The following is a 9,579-nucleotide window of genomic DNA, read 5'->3' as shown; positions in this document are numbered from 1 at the left end:
GGGGAGAAGCAGGCTCTCCACTAAGCAGTGAGCCCAATGCGGGGCTCAATCCCAGGACTCCGGGATCACGACCTGAGCTGAAGGCAGACGCTTAACGACTGAACCACCCAGGTGCCCCAAGGCAGAATTTTATATAAGCCTTTGTTTTTATTGTAATCTTTTTTTTTTTTTTTTTTTGGTACCAAATTACTTTATTTGAAGAATGGTACGAATGAAAAGTTAAGTAGATGTTTTGGTACAACTTATAGAAAAGGTAAAGGTAACCCCAACATGCATGCACTGCCTTGATGACCAGGGAAGTCACCCTTGTGGCTATGGGAAGACAGCCTAAGGCTTAGCCTTCACTATCACTGTTTTCCAAGGTGTGCTTGTCAAAGAGTTACTCTGCCATGCCAGATTCGGGAGCCCCCATCTTGCGCAGGTTGGTTACGTGGTCACCCAATTCTTTGATGGATTTCACCTGCTCATTCAGGTAATGAGTCTCAGTGAAGTCACACAAATGGGGGTCACTTTTATCAGTGGCCACTTTGTGCAGTTCCAGTAGTGACTGATTCACGCTCTTTTCCCCAAATGTAATGCACACTCCATTGCATTCGGCCCATTCTCCCAATCATCACGGTCTGGTTTCTTGATATCCTGAAGGAAGATTCGGCCACCTCGTTGGTTCTGCAGCTTCATCAGTTTCTCAGCATGTTCCCTCTCCTCATGAGATTGGTGAAGAAAATATTTGGCGAAGATCTTCAAAGCCACATCATCGCGGTCAAAGTAGTAAGACATGGACAGGTAGACGTAGGAGGCGTAGAGCTCCAGGTTGATCTGGCAGCTGATGGCGGCCTCCAAGTCCTGGTGGTAGTTCTGGGGCACCTGCGAGGGGGACGCGGTCGTCATGGCGGCGGCTGAGAAAAGGCGGCAGCAAGCAGCGGCGGGGGCCTTGGAGCGGTCCAAGGGCGCGGCGAAGAGATGGCGGAGGCCTGGCTCCGAACGGCCGGCCCGGGTAGGGGACGAGCGCCGGGTTCCGTCCAAGCACTGTTGAAGCAGGAAACCGCGGCGACTCTCGGCGGAGACTGTCTTTATTGTAATCTTGTAGTGAGAACACAGAGGAGTAGCTAGAGCTCACCACCTCAGATTTCTTTGCCAGCCATCACTACATACCAAATCATAGATGTACATTACCAAGTGACTTAGGTCAGTTTGCATTAGCTAGCTATTATGCTAAACATTTTGTGTTCATTAACTCATTTATTTCTCAAAGCAATGCTAGGGGACAGGAACAAGGCATAAGATAAAACAGTAAGGTGAGTAAGGTGAAGCTCAGAGAGATGAAATGACTTACCCAAAGTTATACAGCAAGGTCAGGGACCCAGGTTGTCTGATTTCAGTGCTGGTGTTTTAACCACTGCATTCCATTCCACTACCTGATGTTTTTAACTTTCTTTCTTTCTTTCTTTCTCTTTCTTTCTTTCTTTCTTTCTTTCTTTCTTTCTTTCTTTCTTTCTTTCTTCTTTCTTTCTTTCTTTCTTTCTTTCTTTCTTTCTTTCTTTCTTTCTTTCTTTTTCTTTCTTCAAGAGTGAGAGCAAGGGGAGGGTCAGAGTGGGAGGGAGAGAGACAAGCAGATGCTGGGCTGAGGGCAGAGCCTGATGCAGGGCTCGATCTCACGACCCTGAGGTCATGACCTGAGCCAAAACCAAGAGTCGGATGCTTAACCCACTCAGCCACCCAGGCACCCCCTACTACCTGATGTTTTTAATCATCTCCTGGGAATATACGAAATTGAATAGATGATATCAGTAGGAATCAGCCTTCTGTGGAGCTGAGGACAGGCTAAATTTACAGTCCCTGGATATTAGAGGTATCGGGGGCTCAGTTATGGAGAGCTTAATATGGCAACCGTGTTGACCTCAATACTCCTGATGACACTTGGGGTTGAGTTTTTTTTTAATTTTTAAAAATTTTTTTTTAATTTAAAAAAAAATTTTTTAAAGATTTTATTTATTTATTTGACAGAGAGAGACACAGCGAGAGAGGGAACACAAGCAGGGGGAGTGGGAGAGGGAGAAGCAGGCTTCCCGCGGAGCAGGGAGCCCGACACGGGGCTCGATCCCAGGACCCCGGGATCACAACCTGAGCCGAAACAGACGCTTAATGACTGAGCCACCCAGGCGCCCCGAGTTTTTTTTTTTAATAACACCTTTATTGAGATGTAATTTACATACCATAAAATTCATCTTTTAAAGTGTATGATTAAGTGGTTTTTAGGATATTCAGAGTTGTGCAGCTCTTCTCTGTTAGCCCTGGTTGGGGAAATTGATTCTTTTGTATTTGTGACATTGGTCAAATTTTGATTAATGGCCTATTGTTTGGCCATCTCTGCTGCAACAAGTCAAACCCTAAATGTTCCACCAGGTTCCTCCAGCCTTGGTCTTTGTGGAAGTCATTCAAAGGAGCATTTAGGGTGGCTCCCTGAAACATGAGCATTTTTTCATTTTTCTTTTGTCAGCTATTAACTAGCCCTGCCCAGACCTCCTACAGAAAATACATGTGGGAGGTACGCGGGAGAGGCTCCTCCCTACCCTGCGGGCACAAAAGTATCTTCAGTATGGAACTTGCAAAGAGATTAAAGTTTCTGTTTCAGTCATTTCTTCTGGATAAAACAGCGGTTCCTCATCTGAGGTCACAACCAGGTTAACCAGCAACTTATTATGAATGAGGCACTCTGTCTTACACATATCTTCACTACTACTTCTAAAACACACACACGGCTGATAGGATGGATAAAGCACAAAGCCTTTCTAACCGTGTGGCTAAATTCCTAGTAACTTTTTTTTCATTATATATTTTCTTAATCAGCAGATAAAAAATGTACAGCTACTCTCATGGGATAATCGGAGGAAGTTTTGATGGACCAAAGAAGTCATGTGGACTCAAAAAAGTGGAGGGAACCACTGAGTTAAATACTCTTCATAGGGTATCAAATTTTCACTCAGTAGGGAGTCAACCGATCAGCAGTCATTAACACAATGGTCGTAATTCACTGGATTGCTTCTGGGTAGCCCATGAAACAATTTCATCCTAAAAGCAGAGTGGGAATCAGAAATGGCCCCAAGCAGGTCTAGGGGGCTAAGAAGTTCAGCATTTGGAGTGCCCCGCGTGCTTGGGGAAATCAATGCTTTTTGTATTGATGACAGTAGTCAGAGTCTGATGGATTAATGTTTGGCTGGTACCACTCCAAAGAGCCAAACCCTAAATGTTCTTGCGTGTTGGAAGACACTCGAGGGGGAAAAAAGAAGGGTGCTGAGCACTAGGGGTGGGGTCTAAAATGAAGGAGGGGGCTGCCAAATGTGCGATCCAGACCATATCTACCCGCTTCTTCGTCTGTTGGGAGGGCAAGGAGACAGTGATATCTACCCCCAAAGTTAGCAGATGACTTTTAGAGTTCCCTTTCTTTGGAGCTTCTCCCTTCCCTTTGTTCCTTCCCAGAAACTCCTCCCCCGATACTTGCTTGCAAACCTTCCCCATCCCATCCAACCCGGAGTCCCACTTTCTATCCAAAGCCATTCAATCAGCTTGAATTGTCTTGTGTTTTTCTGGAGGGGTTCCCTCTCCAAAGTTGCCAGGATGTCTCAATATTCTTGGAGCTTGTCCTCAGTTTCCAAAACTTTAGGGCGTCCCATCAGCCACAGTTCTGACTTCAAATACACACTGACCTTTTCCTTTCAACCAAACGCCCTCCCCCTTCCCCATTGCATTGCATCAGAGCCTTCTTGAGCCTGTTGTTGCTCCAGGCATCCCCCTGCCTGTGGCTTGGGGTTAATATCTGGTCCTTTCCAATCCCACCCCATGTGATTGTGTCTTTGTTTCAGATCCAGGAGAGTAATCACACTCAGACTGGGTCTCCACTAGCCAAAGCAAAAGAGACATTTGAGGAAACAATTGGCCAGTCCCTGCAGAAGGGGATTTTGGGTTGTCTGAAAACCAGCCTATTGCCTCAATTCTTCTCTCTACCTGACATGACCTCAGGGCCCTAAGTGGCTACTTTCCTTGGCACTAATAAGGTCAGGGCACAACGACTTCGGTTGCTTGAGAAGAGGCCATATCCCAAGAGAGCGCTAATTTTCTTAGAGGGATTTTTCTTAGAATTGCAGGGGGAAAGGCTCTCGAGACCTGGGCTAACAACTTCGTTGTCTGCCTCTCTCCAACCTCTTTCTGAGGGCCACCTAATGGCACAGGCGGCTGGAAGGAGGAGGGGACTCAGGTGGAGGGCCAGAGCAGTTCCCAGGCTGCAGTCAGGGGAGCAGGTACGGTGTTCCTAGGGCACGTAAAACCGTAGAACTGACTAAAAATTAGTCAGACCTTTATTATCACCGTGTTCCAGTAATTCTGAACAGCGGCAGTGCTCAAACACCAATCCCCTGGGTACCCCACTGCCTCCACAGCAGCAGCACCTCTGGGGGTCCCTCATCCCCTCCGGAGGGTCACACCTCAGGCTGAGCTTTCAGGCAAGACTTCAGATTCATACCGCTTTCCTCCATCGAAATTTCCGTCTTGTGTTCCATCCCCTTAGGACTCTGCGCTCTACTTCCATGGGTGGGATTTCTTTATAGGGGAGGACGTACAGGGGGTACCCAGCTCTCCCCGCCAGGAGCACCTGCGTGGTAATGGGAGTCATGTGCAGAATCTGTGCTTCAGTCCAATGCTTGTTTGAACTCTTTCGAAGCAGGGACGCCCTGTTTGCAAACAAAATATGGTGTGGAACCCCAACTCTCAGCCTCCTTCAAGCCTCCCCTTCAATGTCATTTCCTCGGGGAAATCTTCCTTGTCCTTCCATGATAAGGACAAGTCTTTATGACCTACACTCTCATCGCCCCCTTGGTCTTGCCCTTTCTTACCACCCTTAGGATTATTCCCTGGTAGACAGTGAGCTCTTTGCAAGCAAATATCAGCTCTATCTTGTCCACCGCCGGAACCCCAGAACCAAGTCTAGTACGTGGCCCTCCCTGGGGGTGCCAGACCTGAGTGAAGACACAGAAGTGTTTCTATGACTACAGCCTGTGAGTAAATGAACATTGGAAAGAGCCATGTCACATGTCACACCGTGGGCTTTTATTGGAATTATGGTCAACCACCACCTCCAGGTCATTTCTTCAGAACAAAAAAAAGGGGGGGGGTCAGTCAGGTTTTCCTACCTTGTAGTCATGCGGTGACATTTTAAAACGAACAGCAGTGGCCTCGACTCCCATATTCCAGTGGGTAGATTTCTTCCTCCTCTCCTTGGCACTAAAATCAGATTCTTGCTCTTACTAAAGCCTGGCAGAAGTCCTGTGGGGACACGCCCTCTCCTTTTCTATACCAGAACCCCTAGAAGGCTTCTTCTTTTTAGGTACCCCATGTTGGTCCTTCCTTCAAAACCAGGCTCAGGTTCTACTTTCTGCCTGAAATAAGCCAAGCTTTGGCTGCTTTCCCTTTTCTTTGAACGACTGGAGTTCAGGGATAAATGGCTCACTGAATTTTTTGAAAAAATGGAATTTACTGTGCACTTGCTACGTGCCTGTCACTCTCACGAACACAGTACATTATCTCATTTAAGTCCCACAGCAACCCTTTGAAGCGGGGACTATTCTTATCCCATTTTACAGGTAGGGAATCAGGGATTAAGAGATGTAGAGGGGCACCTGGGTGGCTCAGTCAGTTAAGAGTCCGACTCTTGATTTCGGCTCAGGTCATGATCTCATGGGTTGTGAGATCCAGGCCCGTGTCGGGCTCCGTGCTTAGTGGGAAGTCTGCCTGAGAGATTCTCTTCCTCTGCCCACCCCCTCTCTCTAAAATAAATAAATACATCTTTTTTTTTTTTTTTAAGAGATGTAGGAAACAGGGAGAAAGGGAAGGAAGTGTGAATTGTTTGCATATGTTAATTCCCTGTCTTCTCTTGTTTCCCCGACAGGAGCGGACTCCTCGCTATGTTTGACTCCAAACTTCCTATGTGATTCTATTATTAACTTTGGTGATTCTTTGAACAGAGGTGAACATCTTGACTGCAAGACTGAAAACTGACTTGAGCCCTTCTGCAGTGTTTTCTTTTACCCAGACTCCCTTCTGATGAAGCAATCTCTCTCCTCGGATACATTGCTGAATTTCAGAATTCACTTCTAAGTGCCCCCTCTTTGGGCTAGCATATGGCCACAGCCCTGTGAGGGCTAATGCACAGGCCGCATGTCAACAATGCTTTTAGAGCACCCCCCCCCCCATGGAAGCTGCTACTTCCCACCATAAACAAACTCAAACCTGGGCATTTTAGACATGTAGCAGGTTGAGAAGTAAAAGGAGATGAAAACAGAGAGGTAGGCAAACCATAAGAGACTCTTAACTCTAGGAAACAAACTGAGGGTCGCTGGAGGGGGCAGGTGGGGGAGCGGGTAACTGGGTGACAGGCATGAAGGAGGGCACTTGATGGAATGAGCACTAGGTGGTTATATGCAACTGATGAGTCACTGATTCTTACCCCTGAAAATAATAATAATAATAATAATAATAATAATAATAATAATAATAAAGTGAAAGGAGAAAGCTGAAAGCAGGAGGAATGGCATAGTGCTGTTTCCAAGAGGTGGCGGTGGGTGGGGACTGCAGAGACTCAGGCAGAAACGTGAGTATGGCTTGCTTACTTGATGCTCTCTACTTCCCCCCATCCCTCCACCAGAGAGCAAACCTCACCCCTCACCCCCAACACACACACACACACACACACACACACACACACACACACCCCTCCCTCCTACTGTCTCCATTGTCAGAAGGTTTTCACTCACTCCAGCCCTCTGCCTATAATTTTTTAATTGGGGAATTCATTTTGGGGGTAATGAAGAGTAATAAAGTCTTTAAAAGTGAGAAAGTATCTGCGAGTTAAGCATCTCTCACTCACTTGACTCAATGTGCTTCCTCTCTAATGCCCAGACAACCGCCCCGAAGGGATTCAGGTTCTAATTGTTGTCCGAGGGAGGTCCTTAATGGTGGAGCCCGCGGTCCCCTCCGTGGGGCCAGGCAGGCCTGGGTCTGGGATAGCCGGATGCGAAGGGCGAGATGACAGCGCCAGACTGGAGAGAGAGCGCGTGATGAAACAGGCTGTCAGGACAAACTCTGTCTTTGACATTTTGCCTCCAGCCGGCTCCTCACCCACCTCTCCGCCGCCCCACCCAGAAAGGTGAAACTCCCTGCTCACTCCTCACCACCCACCCTTGCCCCCAGGACTGAGCTTAAGCAGGTACTAATTAGTACTATATATATATAACTTGGTTATGTTCAGGGTTCAAGAGGCTTGTGTGGACTGGCCCGGGAATCCAAGCGTCAAATAAAATGATGTTTCTATAAGAAAATGCTGGATTCTAATTTGTGGGCCAACACTTCACTCCCAGATTGGGGACTGCTTAAACTTGGGAGGCAGCGCAGAACTCTTGTGTATGGTAACTTGAAACCAGGCCTTGGGTTTCTTGTATGGTCCATTTTGCAAAAGCTCCATACACACCATGTTGGAATCTAATTATTCACACACACACACACACACACACACACACACACACACATGGATAGAGATATAAGTATTGTAACATGCACTACGGCTATTCCAAATATTATACTGCAATATAGAGAGTCTATGTAGAAATATAGATACTACTTGTCATGCACAATATTGAAGCCTTAGCAAGAATCCTTCACAGCTGTGAGACCTATGCCACAAATGTGCACATCTTGCTCTAAGCACAAAAAAGAAAAGAAAAAATCTATGTGTAAATCTGTTATCTGTGAGCTATTTTAAAAGAAGCCTTATGGCAAATCATTTTGCACGGCAAACAAGCACTTTTTCATTTGTATTTGTTAACCAAGATTTTATTTGGTTTTCTTAGACGGGGTGACAGAGATGTTCTGAAGGATTGGATATTTGGATATTTAAGTAATCTCTGGCCTGCTTTCTTTCTCAACCGGAGAAAGAATCTCACTGGATTGACCATGCACTTGGCAAATATTTATTGAATGCCTAAAGGTGCTGGGCACCGGGTCTCTGCCCTCTCAGAGCTCTCCAGTCTAATCAGGGAGACTGGGGCTGAGCAAATATGTCGTTTTTATGCACGCAGTTGACTCCTGAACAACATGGGTTTGAACTGTGCAGGTCCACTTCAACATGCAAATTTTGCATCGTACGGTACTGCAAATGTATTTTCTCTTCCTTATGCCTTTCTTAATACCATTTCCTTTTCTCTAGCTTACTTTCTTGTAAGAATCCAGTATATCTTACATATAACATCCATACTATGTGTTAATCAACTCTTGATGTTATCGGTAAGGCTTCTGGTCAACAGGAAGCTCTTAGTAGTCAAGTTTTGGGGGAGTCGAAAGTTATATGCAAATTTTTGACTGTGGCGGGGGGCTGGCACCTGTAATCCCCGAGTTATTAAAGGGTCCACTGTAATGGCATGGAAAAGGTGAGTGCTCTTAATGTCCTCATCTCTAAAATAGGGCTAATAATAGGACCTACCGCACAGGGCGGTGGTTGAGGATTAACTAAGAAAACATGCATGTCAACAGATCGTACTCCAGAGACCGGCATGAGCTAAGTGCTTTGGTTGTTATTTCGTAAGAGCATGGGGGAGGGCACAACTAACTGTGCCCGAAAGAGGTGGACCAGGTCTGAGATGAGCAATGTGAGTTTTTAAAAGATGAGTAGGTGTTCATTAAATGGACACATCAGGGGATGAATATTCCAGGCAGAGGGAGCTAGGTGCAAAGGAACAGAAGTACTAAGGACTTCTAAGTACTAGTTCTTGTTAGTACTTCTTAGTACTAAGGACTTCATACTAGGTACTAAGTTCCAGAAGAATGGAGTTGGCATGGCGGGAGGATACAGTACATAGGGAGAAAGGATAAATGGCAGCAAACTAGGAAGGGAGCCGGTAAGGCTCCGCAGAGGAGATGACATTTCGACTGGTCTTGAAGGATGAGTAGGAGTCTGCTGGGCAAAGGAGAGGGAAGAACATTCTAGTGGTGGGACGAGTATATAGAAAGGCACAATGTTGTAAATGTGTATGAACTATTTGCGAGACTGTGTGCTGTCGCTGGAGCTCTGCATTTAAGGACTCCTGTCTCTCATGGAGAGGTTTCAGAGGTGTCTGAGCTTGTCTGGCTGACCGGTGGGGTGGGCCCTCTGAAGTCAGTCTGCATGAGGGATTCAGTGGGGAACAGAGGCCGTACACAGGAACCATAAGGAAGAGGGATTAGGAGGACAGTCTCATGTCTGTCTTAGAGGCTTATACTCAGCACAGCCTCTGCGTCCTGGCAACGAAAGGGCTGGAGATGGAACCTGAAGGATTCGTTTCGGTGCAAAAGTCCAAGAGACTCTGAGGCACAAGAAGACCCCTGCCTATGTGTTAAACTGGTTTCACGGAAGGTGGCAACATATAACATCACAGGTGGGGAGGGAGGGGAGCATTCTCTCCACTTGTGCACAGGATAAGGTGCCACTGGGGATTCCGGAGCACCACCACCACCATGCTGGCGCCTCCAGGCCTGCAGAAGGAGCCCCCACCAGCCATA

At 46.7% G+C, this 9,579-nt stretch overlaps 1 pseudogene; it reads right to left on the bottom strand.

The window, feature by feature from the left end:
* Positions 1-222: 222 nt before the first annotated feature.
* Positions 223-4,666, bottom strand: LOC114202652 (ferritin heavy chain pseudogene; annotated as a pseudogene).
* Between the last annotated feature and the right edge of the window lie 4,913 nt (positions 4,667-9,579).

The sequence above is a fragment of the Eumetopias jubatus genome, unplaced genomic scaffold (genome assembly GCF_037043125.1).
Source record: "Eumetopias jubatus isolate StellerSeaLion01/CBP00866 unplaced genomic scaffold, mEumJub1_p1.0 scaffold_11, whole genome shotgun sequence".
Classification (NCBI taxonomy): domain Eukaryota; kingdom Metazoa; phylum Chordata; class Mammalia; order Carnivora; family Otariidae; genus Eumetopias; species Eumetopias jubatus.
The sequence above is the reverse complement of the archived record's forward strand: the minus strand, read 5'-3'. Positions and strand labels throughout refer to the sequence as shown.